The sequence below is a fragment of the Gadus macrocephalus genome, chromosome 3 (genome assembly GCF_031168955.1).
Source record: "Gadus macrocephalus chromosome 3, ASM3116895v1".
Taxonomy (NCBI): Eukaryota; Metazoa; Chordata; class Actinopteri; order Gadiformes; family Gadidae; genus Gadus; species Gadus macrocephalus.
This window is the reverse complement of record NC_082384.1, coordinates 2,263,294-2,281,418: the sequence shown is the minus strand read 5'-3', so window position 1 is coordinate 2,281,418 and position 18,125 is coordinate 2,263,294. Positions and strand designations below refer to the sequence as shown.

Here is an 18,125-nt window from a genome sequence, read left to right as displayed (position 1 = left end):
CATGGCAGCCGGTTCAGGGACAGAGCAGTAGTCTTGATCGTTGAAAAGGAGATCAACTTCATCTTCCGGAGGGGCAGTTTCGACGAACCGATCCACTCTCTCCCGCATGCCGCACCTTGGGGTTTCGACTGGATACTGGTTCCACTCACAAATGGTCGCTACGGCACCTTTTGTAATCTCCTTCGACCCTGAAGAGTAGTTGGCTCAATCATCTTGTCAGAACTAAAGTGTCTGCTACAGATCTTAGAGTGAGTGGTGATGACATATTTATCCCGGCGTATGTTTACAATCCATTGACTCCTCACGTCAGTTTGGCTCGGAAATTCATGGAAACTTAATACCCCTTTGGATTTGGCTGACGCTGTACAGTGGGGGACACAGGAGTGCTCGGCGTAGGTTTCTCCTGCCTATAAAAATGAACCGTTTTTAAATGTTTGTGGTCTTGATTCATGTCTAAAGTGTATCAACGTCAGCTGGCTAGCGCGATAAACACACAGAACGGAACCGGCCGAGCTGTATTATTTGAAACAGGAAGTACGTCACACAGCGTAATAAACATAGACACTAAAAGCCAAAACCTTTCTCACATGCACACCCATCGCTAGTGACGGCTACGCGCACACATGCACACCGATAGCGAGTGACGTAGGACGTAAAGTCCCGCCCCGGGCGAAGTGGCGTCGATTTAGAGCAGGGCTATTCAACCTCCTTAACAAGTGGGACGAAAAGGAAAACCACTGGGGGTTCATGGGCCACACAGAGTAAAACTATGTGAATGAATCTCTACAAATAAATCGTACTTAAAGAAGTGTTAACTTACTATATATAGTACTGCTACATGGAATAAACTTGTCAGACGCATTCCTTCCTTCTTCACTTTTAATCGTACCATTATAAAAGATTTTGTTCTCACATATTTTGGACACGTATTTAGAATTCAACAATGTTGTTTGAATCATCACAAAACAGAACTACTGTACATATGAGATATTTTGAGCCACTGAGCTAGTGAGAAAGATTGCACTGCCTTGTTTGCCTAGTTTGGCTCATCCTGACACACTCACGCAGCTTCTTATAGGTCATGGAGCAACGTGCCCTTGTTCTGATGGCATTCATATGAGAAAAGCTAGACTCACACTTATCGGTTGAGCCAAACATTGTCAGAATAAGTGATGCCAGTTCCTGGTTGTGGGGTACTGATACTGGCTAGTATCACCAGCTACACACGGAAACCTGATTTGCATGCAACCTTTATTTTATTTATTTTTTAAAATGGGACGTGGGCCAGAAAAAAAAAAAGAGGGGCCGCATTTGGCCCACGGGCCGCTAGTTGAATAGGCCTGATTTAGAGAATCCCCTGAGAAGACAGGTGTGAAACCCGAACAGGAAGTTACCTCCTGTGGTCACTGCATCTCCACCCCCCATATCTACATATCTACAAAACCCTTGTATATCACACTTAATCCAACACTAAATTCTCTCTTGCAGTTTTTAGTCTGTGACTGTGAAAATCGTTTGGTGTAAGCCCAGCATTAGTTAAAACCAGACTCGGACAATAATAAGAAAATATCCTGACAAATAATCTAAATAGAAACATATTAAAGACAGTAGCAGCATTAGAGCTGAAACTAATTTATTTTAACGGTGACTCAGTCATTATGAAACCATAAATAGAGAATTGAATTATTATTTTTTTTATCTATAGCTGTGTGAAAAAGTCCAAGACATGAATTACAGGTCTGAATAGATATGCATCACACAAAATCACAAAGTCAAGACGAATCTCTCTCTCTCTCTCTCTCTCTCTCTCTCTCTCTCTCTCTCTCTCTCTCTCTCTCTCTCTCTCTCTCTCTCTCTCTCTCTCTCTCTCTCTCTCTCTCTCTCTCTCTCTCTCTCTCTCTCTCTCTCTCGCATCATAGAAGAACTGAACTTCTAGCCGGTCAGGAAAACCAGTTTGACAGGAGATAATGGTAGCAGAGAATATAAAGAGACATTTAAGAATGACCAATTGTCATTTTATCACACATATAGTATGTTTCTTCACATAAACCTTTGAACATATACATATTGCATTCCTCTCACCACATGAAATAGTCATCACCTCAGTAAACAATACCTGAATTGAAAGATTACAATAAACTCAATGGCAAATATTGCAAATTAAACTAATTATTTCCTATATGTTTACTTGTATTTTGTGCTAAAATTCAAAGTATCTCATCTGTATTTACAATACTGCTTGATTCTGCATCTCTATTTACAGCTCATTAGTCCATGTGAATGTTTACTGTTGCTATGGCAACTGGAGACTACTGACGTTAGCAGCTGTTAGCTAGCTTAGCTAAATCATCTGAACAATAATAACCCATAATATCACAATTCGGCATATTTAAACAAAATCAATCAGAACTACCAACAGTCACAGCCCTTCAACTCTGGGCTAATATGTTGTCACAAGTATGCAGTCAATTAGGTCACATCGCATTCAATGTAAAAACATTAACTACTTTTTTTTGGACATTTCTCAAAATGTAGCCTAGCTAGCCCCAGGCTAACGTTAGCATATATGCCTCCAGTCGCTCGTCTCCTGGCGCAGCAGCACCTGCTTTGTTGTTGACCCCATCACCAAATAGGTCTGTCGATTTTGAACATTTAGCAGCTTCCATCTCCAGAGTCTTTAGCTTCATAAGTCGCAGTTTTTCGGCGCCACCCGGGCGTTTCTTACGCTTATCCATTTTCAGCTCCTTCCCGACTCCCGTGACTCCGGCCCATGCCATGAGGTCCCGCCCACCCTGGTTTGTGTTGTGATTGACAGCACTGTGAGGGCTCTCTGAGCCTGTCAGCCCATGATTGATCGACAATGACAAACATAGACCAATAATATGCATCGATGCTGGCAACACACTCCTATCCCTCTGTTACAACGGAGTATTAGGGCCACACATGAAGAAAAAAATGTTTTTGCCGTGACGAGATTAAAGTCGACACGTCGACGAGTAACACGTGTGTTCAGGTCCTCCTCCTGAACAGACGAAGTTTTCCGCACAACCTTTTCAGCGTCCTTACACTAATCACCCACTGTGGTTCTGCGTTAAAACAGCGAGGATCTCTTTATTGTTAAACCCGATTCTGAAATACAATTTTACCAAATTATCTGCACAAGCCATTGGATTCAGTGCAGGCCCTGTGGAGCGGTTGCAATCTCTCCCAACTAATTTCAACTGTATTCTCGACATTTCGACTTTAATGTCGTCTTTAAAGTCGACAAATTGAGATTAAAGTCGACATAATATTTCAACTTTATTCTCGACATTTCGAGTTTAAACTCGACATGTCGAGATTAAAGTCAACGTGACATTTCAAATTTATTCTTGAAATTTCGAGTTTAAAGTCGCATGTTGACTTTAAAGTCGACTTGTCGACATTCATTTTGTCACGGCAAAAAAAAAAAAATTCTTCATGTGTAGGGGTGGGTATCGTTCAAAATATTTCGATACGGTGCTAATTTCGATACCTTGGTTTCGATACCGGTTCGATACGATACTTTTTTCGATACCTGAGGCCTGTTTCAGGTAGCTGGTTTAACATACTCTGAGTTTAATCCTGCGCTCTGAGTTGGTTGACTCAGAGTTCAGGGTTGAAAAGCAACTCTGGGTTTTCGGTTTCAGAACAGGTGATCAGCGTTGGGTTAATCAACTCTGAGTATGTTCACTCTGGGTTGAGGGCGTGCCTGTTGACTATAAAGAGCCATCATCAATGGATCTCTGATAACATGATCAAACATGGAACAAAAGCGTAGATCCACTTACTTTTCCCCCACGGAATTGGAAATTCTAATGAACGCGTATGCCGAACAGTTACCCATTTTAACAAAAAAAAGCAATTCCGCCGCGGCAGCGAGAGCGCGAGAGAGAGCTTGGCAGTAAATAGCTGAACAAGTCAATGCGTCAGTAAAATAAATTAGTAAAATAAAATAAGAGGAAAGTTTAATATCTTCCACTTATTCAATATGTAAATTGTGTGTGTGTGTGTGTGTGTGTGTGTGTGTGTGTGTGTGTGTGTGTGTGTGTGTGTGTGTGTGTGTGTGTGTGTGTGTGTGTGTGTGTGTGTGTGTGTCAATTTACGCAACCCCGAGTTGCCCCACGAGGACTTGGCAGCAAATGAAGATGAAGTACAAAAATATAGTTTAAACAGGTAAACTAATGTTTAATTGAAATCAAATCAATTGTGCTGTTTTGCCTGCTCTACCTAATTTAACAGATATTCAACATGTGATGGGCCTATATTTAAGCAGTAAATGTAAGTAGTACATTTCCCAGCCACCCCAACACTGCCAATATTGAATAGGATTTAGATATATTAGAAGGCTACACCTAGGCAAAATGCAATATATATATATATATATATATATATGTCTTCAAAATAGCGCTTACTGAATATTAGGGTAACATTTTCCTCCATGTTAGCAAATCGAAAAAAAGCAGAGGCCCGGCAGACTGGAGGGGGTCCACCTCTACAGCCCTCAGAGGCTGAGGAGATGGCCCTCAGCCAACAGAGTATGCGTCCTGTGGATGAGGGCATCACTGGGGGGAGCTCCTCTGATCCCCCCACCCCCCAGGATAGAAGTGCCTTTATAAGAGGTTGGTTATTCAAAATAATTAAATATGTACACGCAACCCAGCGCGTTGCAAATTAGATGGGGCAATATTCTGGCTCAAGTAGGTAATTGCACTGTCTAATCATCTGATGGCGTCATCGCCCTACTTGAACCAGATGCCCTCACCAACTTCCATGCAATTGTAACAATTCAAAAGATGCAAAAGGATGCTTTGGAGATCCAAATTTCGGAACATAAGTTAAAGGTGGGGGAGGTGCAAACTGGGATAGTGTTCCCTGCTCTTAAAACATACCCAATATAAATTACTTAATTTTTTTTGTGCTTTCAGGAAATAAAGGAATCCTCATAATAAGTAGATTGTCTTTATTAGAACACGGGCTGTGGTGGGACAAGTTATTTTGTTGAACAGTTTACTCAAAGGGTTTTATTTCAGTGAACAATGCAGACGATTATGTTGAGCATGTGCATGTAGAGAAGAACAGCATCTGGTTAAAAGCAGTACCAGGGTCTTTTCTGCCTTGCATTCTTAAAATGAGTTTCTTGACTTGCAGTTTCTTGATAGGTCCGTGGTTAGTCAGCTACTCTGATCATGGGAAAGCCACAACGTTGAAGTGACTGTACAGAGCGGGTGGGATACACGGGGCGGATCATTCTGCACGCGTTAATTGCAATAAAAAAACAAAACTTAAACTTAAAGCATGCCTCCGGTGCGTTTGACAGTTAACATGGGGGCTGAGAAGGTGGTCTAAATAAATGGTAGATTGCGCTGAAAAACGATAGCGCTCGGGAAGAAAATTATCAGGAAAATAAATTATATCCAACCGGGGTCTTAATAATCGTTCCTCACGGAGATTCCTTCTGAGGATCGCAGCAGCCTCTACGTCCACAGGCTCTCGTAGAAAAGGACATGCCATTTCTAACACTTCCTTCTGTCGGAGAGCTGCCTTCAGCCTTATAGACAACAAACTCAGAGTAGGTCTAACCACCTCCCGAGCAGGTTAGACCCACGGCGTATGTTGCCGCAGCAACTAACTCTCGGTTGCGCTGAACCTGCTACCTGAAACGGAAAACCCAGAGTTTCCACTAACTCAGAGCGAACAAACTCGGGGTTGCCTCAAAACCAGCTACCTGAAACAGGGCTCTGGTGACTGAAGTCCCGTCGTCCTTCTTAGCTTTCTTAGCTTTACAGTCAAACACGGAGCTGCTGTCCGACCGGAGGTTAATCTTGTGCATTATTGAATGTTTCGCAAGATTTGATGTGTTGCCGTCTTTCGCCAGCACGACTTTTTGGCAAATAGAGCATCTGGCTCTATTGGTGTCCACCTGAGCGAAGTGGAGCCACACTTTGGACCTTTTAGGCATTATGACAACGTCAAGAGTGACGTTACGCTACAGCTGACAAAAATAGTGACGGTCAAGTAGACAAACGTGTCTCGCGCTCCGAAAATGGGACAGCCAATCACCAGCGACTTAAGATTCGGAACCACTAATACCACATGATTATTGGCTCACAGACATAGCATTTACCCAGAAACAGTTGAAAAGGATATTACTATTGGCAGACAGGCTGGGATTAATTTCATTGAGTATCGAAATACGGCACCGGAAAACTATTAATGTTTTGATATTCGATAGGATCGGAGCATTTCGGTCGGTGCCATAACCGGATCGAAATTCGATACCCAGCCCTATTCATGTGCGGCCCTAATACTCCGTCGTACTCTGTAGCCCATTGGCCGGCCCATTTGGAGGGAATTTAGAGAGAGAGGGTCAACGGCCCACCGGGACGATGCCGGTATGCCACATGGCCAGTCCACCCCTGGGTGTCGTGAATTTCAATGACTACCAGTTCTAATGTGGTCTGGACCACAAAAAAGCGTTGAAATGTGTCTTTTTTGCATTTTTCACAAATAGGTAGGGGTGTGACGATACACTCAGCTCACGAGACGAGACGAGACATGATATTCGGTTCACGAGATCGAGACGAGACGAGATTTAAAAAAAACTACAATGACAAAATATATGACTGGAGCAACAGACTTTTATTTAACCGAGTTGCACATGCATTTTGAAATGTTTTATTATAACTCTTAACATTCATGAAATTGAAACTAAAACTAAAATTTATAAAAGTTGAAGTAAAATAAATTAAATTAAATAATTCTCTTTTTTTTCAAGTGCAAACAATATTATGTGCAAAACCAAATCAAAGTTCTACTCCATCAATACAGAGTGCAAATAGTGCAAACAGAGTCTGACCAAGTATGTCACTGACATTGGTATTGTCCGTGTCTTATCAGTCACTCTACTGCCATTCATAATTTCCGCCGGGTACCCAAAATGCTGCCAAACAAATCATTTAAAAGTGGCGGGGGCATCTTCAACGGTAATACGGGTATTTTCCGACGTCATTCTGGCTGCCTATGGCTGCTTCCCCTGCTTCCCCTCCTTCTCCTCCTCTTCTTGTTTTCCTTCGTAAGGTTCTGGCAGGCTAGACGTATCAAAGGCGCATTACTGCCCCTACAGGCCACAAATAGAAGTTTGGCTAGCTCAGAAATCTCGAGACATCGCGAGACAGATTTTTAACGCGACGGGTAATATCGTCAAGTTTAATCTCGCGAGATCTCGTGGTACGAGATCTCGTCACACCCCTACAAATAGGGAAAGGGTTTCATAAACCTGAAACTATGTTTTATATAAGGTATAGCCTCACTGTGATAATCTAATCCAGATTTGAAGAGTGTAGGTGTAGTGGTTTTCAATCAGGACTAGTTCTAAGACGGTTCAGATGCAAAAAAAGCAGTGAAATCTCCCCTTTTTGGTATTTATACTAATGAAATAAAGGTTACATAAATTGTAAACTGTGTTTTAAAGACTGTTTAGGCTCTCTTAGATAATCTAGACCAATTAAAGCGGCTTTACCGCGACTGAAGAGGTTAAATAACGAAGAACCAGCTGCTCCATGCCACTTGTTAAGAATCCCATAAAGGTGCCATGACATGCTATTTCATGGATGCTTTAATATAGGTATTAGTGGGCCACTAACACAGTATTCAAAGACGTTCCGGAAATTCAGGCGTGGTGCAGAGTTACAGCCACTCCGAGCCAGTCGCACATTGAGGCCCCGTCCACACGAAGCTGATTTCATGGCGAAACCGCAAAGGTCTTGTACAGTTTGGCCTTCCGTCCACACGAAGCCGGCGAATCCGCTGACCGAAACCGTAAACTTCTGAAACCACCCTCGGAGGTGGTTTCAAATCTACCCGGTTTCGTTTTGGATTTGTGTGGACGCCTGAAACCGACTGAAACCGTAAACCATGACGTCATCGCCCCACCCCTCAACTCTCTAGCCAATGACTGATAAGGCTGCGGAGTCTCACCCTTTATGCGCATACTCGCCTCTTCTTCTTGTTTATTTTTTCTTCTGGATTTCTGTAGCAGAAGCAGCGCCCCTTATGGGCCTGGAATGTGTACTACAGCGTTTCAACAGATCTACCCGGTTTCACTTGACGGAGTTCTTTACGGAGATACTCTGAAACCGGATAGATCGAAACCGTAAAGGCCGATTCATACCTCTGGTTCCGGACGAAATTCGTCCGTCGCCCCAAACGTTGCCTCCGTAACTACCCTTCATACCTCCGTCTGGTTTCAGCGTTGTTATGGATGTTACGCAATAAATCTTCTAGAGGGCAGTGACTGTCGTTTCACAACCTAACGGCATCGACAATCGCAAACATAACATCTGTAGAAATGATTTTGCTTTGTGTCATCCGAAATCTGCAAAAAAGTGCAAAAAGTGTGCAGTGGCATGTGACACCCCTCACCAACCCGCAGATTATCTGTAGAACTTCCCAGTAAGTGTTACTGTTACTTTATATATATATTGGAAGTGATAGATGTTATAATTACGTTCTAGGGTATTTGAGGATATAAGTACAAACATTTACCACCTTATTCCAAATGCAGGCATATTTTATGTTATATTTTATATATGTTACAATTATACCAGGTTACAGGTTTGTTTATTGTCATTCCTGATCCCCGGACTGTGTGTCTGTGTATGTGCGACTAGTCCCAGTGCACAGGTGGCCACGCCTTTAGGTCACATTTTATACAGTTGATGGTCAGGACTAGTACGCCTTGCCGGTGAGTGATTATAAACTAGCATGCTAGTAACTGAAATCAAGAATTAATGTCACGGGAATGTTTGTTTAATTTCATTGGTTAATTCTGGGTTTTGTGTTTGTTTTTTCGTTGCAGGTTTACAACCTATCTAACTGTCTAACTAACAGTTATTGTCAACTTGAGAGGCTAGCTTAGCTTGGTAGTCAGGCTACCTAGTGCGTGGGTGCTTATTGTTTGTGTGAGTGCAATAAAAGTCCATAAAGTTACTCGAGTTGTATCCACCGTACTTGTCCTGAAACCCTTCCAGTGGGGAGTTTATTGAGCTATAGCAGGTAGCTTAGTGAAAACTGGACAGTTGTAAACCGTCGTCGGAGCCGTGCCGGAGATTGCACGGGCCCCGAGCGAAGGAGCCATCGTTGATGACCGGCGCCGGGAGCGGAGACCCGGAGTCAGTAACGCCACTATAACGGAGGAGCCGAAGCCAAGAGCTAACGGGGCCGTTAAAGGGCTGAAGAACTTCCACAACCGTGAGTAAAGGCGGCTGCATGCTTCAGCGTTGGTCTTACGTTGTTGCGCAAAATTTACTCAAAGCAATTCATGCTCCCTTTTAGGTTGCGCGTGTTGCGCGTGTTGCCAAGCAATTTACCGTCAGAACAGTAGGTGGAGTAATATGTGGAGTAAAGTTTTTCGTTGAAGACGACCTCGAGAATGACGTCTTTGTCTGTGGGAGTCGTTGGTTTGTTTATGTGCCAAAGTTTGATGATCTCCTTTCGCGAGTCATCCGATATCTTCCCGACTCTCACCAAAACCGGCCCTTGTCAGGGAACAGCTGGCAGATTATTTTTTGTCAGATGCTGGCGTGTTTCCCCACCAGTACAATGTGCTACGATTGGGTATGCGCATTGACCAATAAATATATATACATTGGTCACTTGGAAGCATGACTTTTGATTCATTAGTTATCATGTTACACAAGTTACCTAATTTGGTTTACGTCAAACTGTAGGGAAAAACGGTCTGTCTAGTTACTGGACCAGATGAAATGAGACGGAGAGGTAATAAAGTCTATCGGCACGAGGACCTTGGATTTATTAAGTAAAGTGGCAACGGTTGTACAGAGTCATAAAGCGTGAGAGATCGAATATGTCTAAGTCCCTAATCAGCGCTGATGGTTCGTCCAGAGCTTCGCCTCCGTGGAAGGTCTGCTGCAGAAGAAGGTGATGAGTTCCTGTGTGATACACTCTTATGCTGTATCCTCCTCTCGATGAGGTGTGTGCGTTTGAGATGTGTATGGTTCTGTGTGTTTTTGTTTGACCTTGCCTCCCAGGCCTTAGTGTATGCCTGTGTATCTTCTTGTGTTCTTCCTAACGGGGGAGAGCTTCACAGAGTCTCCTGTTTGTGACTCTCCCGTTCTTGAGGATGACTAGTGCATTGTCTGAGTGTCCAACATCTGCCTGGCTGAGAAATGGGGCCTTCGGCTCCGGCCTTGACCTGACTATATATTATGTGTGTGTTATGTGTTAAAAGTTGACTATATTGTAATGTGACTGCCGTGTGATGTGCTCTTCAGGCTAGGGTAGGAGTTAGCTATATTTATAATGTACATGTGATGTACTCAGCAGGTTATTTTGCCCAACAAAACTCATTAATTCATATCCATATAAAATGTTTATACAACAGCTACTGCCTTGACAGATGAATGAATTATTGAAGTGTAGGCCTATAGCCAAAGGCTTTAAGCTATAGCGCATAATGTCCACATAAATTATATGGTAGGCAGCATTATTAGAGAACAGTTTTTTTTTTATCAAATACAGAAAATAGTCCCACCATACACGCACACATTTTTCATTCACTACACACTCACGCTTTCAAATTTCATTCACTCAAAGAGGCTACTGAACTTATGTTTCACACAGAACATGAACACTTATGTTTCACATAGAACGTGAACACAAAACATTACGTAATTAATTCAAATAGGCTAACACTAAAACAAATAAGGCCAGTAGGCCTAATAGAACGAATATCGGGTGACAAGATCATTAAAATGGCTCACAATCCCGCATCAGCTGTTTGATGTCGCGCATCAAAATAGCACTTTGCCCCTGTGGAAGGGTTCGCATAAAGGGTTCGCTATGAGATCGTGTGGTAGGTGGCGGTATGAAAACAGGAAATGTGATACTCCAGACAGGAAGTAGTAACCAGACGAGCAGACCAATCACAGCCTTGCAGGCTGCGCGGCTCGCGTAAAAGCTTACGTAAAAAATGACGCAAGTCTAGAAAAATCGCCCGACGCAGACGTGAGAAGTCGCGCAAGGGGTGCGCAAGGGCGCGCAAGGGCCTCTTGCGCTTGCGCTTACGCTTACGTAACTGAGCATAAATCGGCCTTAAGGCTGTGTGGATGATATTAAAGCCGCAGAAGGAATAAAGTGACTTTGTAAACAACGCCGCTACCAGCCATAGCAACCGGGGAAAGACGCCTGTCGTTCGCGGGAAGACGTCTGTGTCGTTGGCGGACGAGTCGTTCGTTTCGAACGAATCTTTTGGACGAGTCGTTCGTTTCGAACGAATCTTTTGGACGAGTCGTTCGTTTCGAACGAATCTTTTGGACGAGCCGTTCATTTTGAACGAATCCTTTGAACGAGTCCTTTAAATGAGTCCTTTTGCTAAAAGGTGATTTTAGTGATTCTGTTCACCTAGAGAAGACAAAATGGCGGATGACAAGCCAGATCTAGAGAGCTTAAAGCGGAGGCGCTCAAATGCGCAACGAAACTTTACAACAAGATTAAACCGCCTTGATGTTAGTGCTGGTCGTTTACGTGAAGTTGAGTTGTCAGAAGAGTTGGCGAGATTGAAGGATGATTATGAAAAACTCCTCGATGTCGGTAATGAATATATCGACGCACAGAGCCAGATAGACCCTACAGGTGACGACAGTGAGTCGCGGGACGTCCTGGTGAAGAGAGATGCCAGTGAGCAAAGGTTCCTTGAAACTGAGGGCAAGATCATGGAAATGCTGTGGTCCAAGTATGCAGCGCCGGACATAGATGCTCTCGTAACACAGTTCAAGTCTGCCTTTGATCAGGCTGAGGCGCTCGGGAAAAGTATAGTAGTGCCATGGACGCAGCGAGGGGTCTACAATGGTAAATTGGATAGGAAACTCGATGAACTCAGAGAGGCTGTGTACGCTTGGAGAGACTATCGGCCGCCTGGAAAGGACAAATGGATGCTCCTTTTATCATTGAGAGAGGACAAGGAGCAACTGATGGATGAGTGGACCTGCCAACGTGACAATGAGGTTATGAAGAGGAACTGTACTGAACAAAATGACGGTGGCGACGGTGACGGAGGTGAGGAGGAAGAGGATGAAGATGTGGCAGGTGATGGTGCGGTCGGTGGGCATGTCGCAACAGCTAGCGACAGCCTTACAGCTGCAGATAACATCACTTTTACCCAACAGACATTACAGCCCACTCTGCAGTCGCGACGGTCTGATGGTGGACTTGGTGTCAGTTCCGCCCTACCTCCAACCCTTGCCAGCACGCCACAACTGTTGAGTGTTCGTGCCTCTCCACCAGTCGATATCAGCATGGAGCAAGGTAGTAGCATGCCATATAGCGGCCCTGGTGCGTACGTCGGTGGGAATATCAGCTCTCAATGGGCCCGACCAAGCATAAGGCTCACACCCATAAATTTGCCTAAGTTCTCCGGGGACAGGAGGGACTATTGGCGCTGGAAGGCTGAATGGGAGAGTATCCAGGCGCAAGCGGAGCCTACGGGGTCAAGGGAATGCAAGAAACTTCACTTGCTAGACAGTATAGGTGAGACTGTGAAAAGTGAACTCAGACTATCGCGTTGCAGAGATGCAATCGATATCTTTAGGGGGTAACACTATATAATAACTACACACAATTCATCATTTATTAAGCATTCGTTACCTATTAGGTAATGGTTTGTTCACCATTAGTTATTTATTGTTCATACATAACGTATCATTAGTAAAGCATTTCTTCACACAGTTATAAATGGATTTGTTCATAGTAAATAAGCCTTCTAAAAAACTATTAAATAATGGTTTGTTCACCATTAGTTATTTATTGTTCATACATAACGTATCATTAGTAAAGCATTTTTTCACACAGTTATAAATGGTTTGTTCATAGTAAATAAGCCTTCTAAAAAAGTAATTTTACCATTATTATCTAGGTACCTAGGAATGTATAAGCCCGGTTAAAACCTGGAAGTTGATGATTAACAGACTATCTAGACCTACATTTGTTCATGCCTTAAATAAAATGTTATGATTTAGAAATAGGCCTCAACTAATAGCTGGGGTGTTAATACATATGTTACAAATACTTACCAATTAGGTTATCCATGATTAATTCATGAGTTACTACGGATTAGTTGACTACATGGTGTGAGCCCATCTAAAGTGAGCACTTTCTATGCTTTACAAAGCATTTATAAATGAATTGCAAACATAACCTGGACACAAATATGTATTATTCTATTTGGACATGCCTTCAGAACTATGCCTACGGATAGTTAGTGTTACTGCATCTTTAACAAGCACTTAACAACACTTCAATTCATGATTAACTCATGAGTTACTACTGATTAGTTGACTATATGGTGTGAGCCCATCTAAAGTGAGGACTTGCTATGCTTTTCAAAGTATTTATAAATGAGTGGCAAAAGCTAGCAGATACCAAAGAGACACAAGTAAAATAAGTATTATTTTAAGAAAAGGGAAAGATATGTCAAAGTGTTGAAAACGTACAAATATTTATTTAAAACTAAATACATTATAATTATTATTTTCAACACAAATTGTGTTTTTAAACAGTGACTAAGATCACACACCCCAGGGGGAAAAAAAGAAACAGAAAATAAGCTATGAACAATGGTATTGAACAAACATGAAAAAAAGGCAAAAAAATACAATTAATGCATACTTATGTTGTCATAAAACAAACAAACAACAATATAAACATATGTATGCACAATTAATTAACACTACCTAGGCCTACTTATATTTTTTTGAGATGTCGTGCATTAGCCGACCAAATGCACCATGGTGGTGCTTTTTCGCCAGCCACTCGTTCCACTCTATGAGGGACAAATGGTCAGAGAGCAGACTTTCTGACCGATTTCCCCTCAGTCTCCATATCTGCTCCTTGTAAGAGCGCCAGGCCCTCTCCACGTGCTGAGTATGAGCCCCAGTACGCGGATCAACATACCACCTACTGTGATTCACAGTATGATGGTGGTACCCAAGCCCTGAGAGTACACGGTAGGAACGCCATTCATCACTTATAATTGATGTCCCTGGTCTGACATGGTGAACTATTAAAGGCACGAGGTGCCCCCTGGATCTCTTCTCCACAAGGCGCAAAACTGGCCTCCTTGCCTCTCCATTCACGCCAAGCATCCCAACTACCCACTTCCGCCGTCTCCACCCACCAGCCATCCTTCCTCTTCCATACTTATACAGGAAAAAATATATTTATATATTTTACTATTATACAATCATATTACTATAAAAAAATAACTTGATTAACTACTGTTTTTCACAAGTATCAAAATGTTGTAAACTAAAGCTAAAAACATACCTTTCGTTTGTGTCGAAAATGGCTCTCATCAATAGCTACAAACTCCCTTCTCCCACCAATCTGCTGACGTGTCCGCCTCCTCAACCTCTCCATCGCAAACACACATACCACCCTTATTTTTTTGGCCATTTTGGTCAGAGTGGCTGAACTGGCTGCAATGCTGTCTTCCATCATGTCAATTTGTCTAAGTCTAAGACCCTGTGAAAATCTTCAAAGGTAAATACAAAAAATGTTGTACTGTTAATACATTTAACACAATCAAAGAGACCAGCAAAAAGCAAAACAATACACTGTATTGTTTCTTCAATAATTAATTCAGCTTGACTGGCTTAAAGTCTTGCTACGCAGTTTCTTAGCTAGAACATTTATTTTGTCACATACAGCAATCATCTCCTAACGATCCACTAGCTGCCTGTCCGCTGAATATGCTAGCTCTCTGTTTTGTTTGAAACATCAACAGCCGTGACGGCACCCAAAAATACTTCGAGAACCTTCAACATAGAAATGTGGTTAACATCATATTCAGACAATCAAGCACATATTAACCGAGCACTCTATACTATTCATTTTGTTCTTTTATTTATTTTTAAAAAGAAAATGCTTTGCATGTTTCAAGTACTCAAAATATAGGCTCTTTTTCTCGGTGTGTTTTACTTTTCTACACTTCCTCTGCTCAAGTGCATGGTGCTATTTCAAAAGGTCCTTGCTCACTTAACTGCTGAACTTTAAAGGCTCTCTGTCTCTACTACCTAGCAGCCACCATGTCTAGCAACACAACAGTCTTTCTACGCATTATCTGTTTTAGCTTTCAATGACATGTTAAGTCACTTTTGCATTGTCATGCACTGGTAATTCCTTGGAATAACATTTGTAGTTATTTTTGCTAATAGGGTTGTATAAAGGTGGTTATATTATATACCTATTGTTAACCTTATAACGCATAACACTAAAAAGTACCAACATAGCCAATAATAACAAGCAATGACAAATATAATGTTAACTCAACAATAGCACATACATTACAATAATACGAATAATAATGCAATCATAATACATTGAGTGTAGGCTTAAACATGTTCAGCTACAAAACAAATAGTAATCAATTAAAATAAAAAGGTAAAACTATAAAAAGTTTATAAAAGTATGGCTCCATAATCAATTACATTAACAGAATGGCGAGGTGATTTCTTAAAACTCAAATGTATTGCTTGCTTACCTACCTGTACACGAATTGCATCCAATTTTTCAGAGAGACCTTTGAATGACTGAACATTGACTTATGCCGCACAGATTTTTGTGTGGGCTTTCTGTAATGTGCAGCCCGTCGACAGATCCTAACAAACAGTAACATACCGTTGTTGTTATTTAGAGAGGTGCATCATACAATTAAAATACAATCAGCACAATTGTACATGTCCCCATATTTTACTATAAACTACAAAATACATGATAAGGAAAAGGGAAGCAGTCGTTGCTTATGAAGTGAGCTGAAATATGTGTAAATGTGTAAATAAATGAAGGCAATCTTTCCCAGCACACTGTTTAGAGTTACTTTCTTCAAGTGTGCAACATGTGCACCCCAAGTAGGCTCAGTCTAGTCCCATATGAAGTTGAAGAAATAAATTACTTCGTTTTTTTACAATAAAAAATTGCAGCATATCATGCTATTCAAACGGAATGTATCTCATCTCAGCTATCCATTTCTTACCAAGCATATTGGTCCACACAGTTTCCTCTTCTCTTCAGCTCCATGCCATGATAGCATTTACTGCATTTCATTTTTCTTCTCAAAAGTTTCTTCCTCTGAAACCACTTAATAAGCTTCCAAGCATTTTGTTTAGAGACATCCTGATGTATTAGGTTTCTCACACTCCTGAATCTTGTCATTGCACTGGTGAATGATGCCGCCAGGATCGTGCTGCCACAGAATCTAACGCCTGCGTTCAGTAGGGATCGCGTCATCAACGTAGGACAAAGAAAGGTTTCGCGCTTATTCTATAGTGATATAGCCACCTGTTCCAGTTGGTGGACAGTAGCAGTAATAATGGCAAACAGAAAACGGATACAGACTAGAGGAAAAAAATATGTAGAGGAGACAGAAGCGGAAGGCAGCAGTGTTGGTGAGTATAAATGTGTTTTTGTCGTTTTTTTAAACTTACATTGATTGACAATGAGGTAGATTGCTTGCTAGCTTGCTAGCTACTTATACAGTACAGCCACATATAGTAGCTAGCTACTCATATGCACTGAACTGCATAAGCAGTTTAATGAATAAGAAGTGAGAGTTTACTGTAGCCTAACTACCATGGAACGTCAACAAATTAATTCAGCATGTTTCTCCTGATTTCAGCAAACCAAATTAATCTTGTGAACGTATTATAAAGACAGTATAAGATAACCGAATGAAAACCTCTGAATGCAGTCTGTAATGAACTAATTGTATAGTATTTCACACTGCATACCTGAACAATAAGCTATACAGGCGTTAGAAAAGGAAATTGACTGAAATCCATTAGTTTAATTTCTTTCTGTTAGATGAGGTTACTTTAATAGGCTAACAGTTAATGTTTTATAGGCTACTTTATGAAACCCGTGCTTGAATAGAAGAAACACATTTTACTGAATTCCTGTGATTTGTCCAGTGTCCAGTGATTTGACTTTAATTAGATTTTCTACATTCATTCAATAATGACATATGTATTTCTTTTAGGTGTGTCAGCAGCCCCCACAGCACAGCTGGCACTAAACAATAAAGCACACGAGTTGCAGATTTGTTTTTAGTAGGGTAGAAGGAAGGCATTGCGTGTCCTCTTCGCCTCCAGTCCGCCACAGTCATCTGCCGAGTGGTCCAAGAATGTACAGATCCATATTAGCAGATTCGCACATTCCCTTTCCACAGTCCGTCAGGTTATTGAACTGCTGTTATTAACACACAACCGCAAACTCATGATGTTAAAGTCTTCTCTTAGTAAGGTTCTGGTTTAAGAGGCAGTCTTTGCTTTCATCGGAAATAGTACTACTATTGCTTGGCAGCAGGCTACATCTATCAATTAATGACAGGAACGTCTGTCTCTCAGTCTGCGTGTGTTTGTGTACCTGTTATTCGCATATCTCCCGAATACAATTTACATTAGTATTGTGATTGTTGTTTTAACATTCACATTAGTATTAAAATTACTTAAAAAGTAGTGGGGGAAAAAGTGTGACCATGAACTTGCAGGATCTGGCTGTGCATTGTATGCGTGCACATATGTGTTGTTATGTATTATGTGTTGTGACTCTTATGTTTGTATTTTAATCTTTTTAAACAGCTCTTAAAAAAGATGAGCCCAAAGCAACTGCCGGTTCCAGTAGTGTCTCTACACTGGACTCATCTTCCTCCGAGATGAGTTCAAAGAGTACCGACTCAGAGTCATCCAACAGCTCATCCTCAGAGGACAAAAAGAGGAAGAAGAAGGGGAAAGGGAGAAAGAAGGCATCCAAGATGGTTAAAATGGAAAAAACACTGCAAAGAGGTTAGAAATACTAATTTCACCACTTTCCACTCACCTGGGTGCTAGATCACTCCTGCTTCGCTGTGTTGTGTTCTCCAGGCTGGCTCCTCCCATATGATGTGACATTGCATGTGTGATTGTTTCTAGCACTCACACAGTGAATTTTAGAGGAATAGCTTGTGGTCATCTCATATTCTAGATTGAAATCAGATTTAAGTGTGTAGCTGACAAGCCACACTAGATTCATAGTGTAGTGTAGTGTAGTGTGTG

The 18,125-nt window shown here is 41.7% G+C and overlaps 1 long non-coding RNA gene across 1 annotated transcript; it reads left to right on the top strand.

The window, feature by feature from the left end:
* The first annotated feature begins 8,484 nt into the window (after positions 1-8,484).
* On the top strand, positions 8,485-9,009 carry LOC132453775 (uncharacterized). The gene is made up of 2 exons (XR_009524799.1): positions 8,485-8,764; positions 8,879-9,009. It is a non-coding gene; the product is annotated as an uncharacterized LOC132453775 (long non-coding RNA).
* Positions 9,010-18,125: the final 9,116 nt, after the last annotated feature.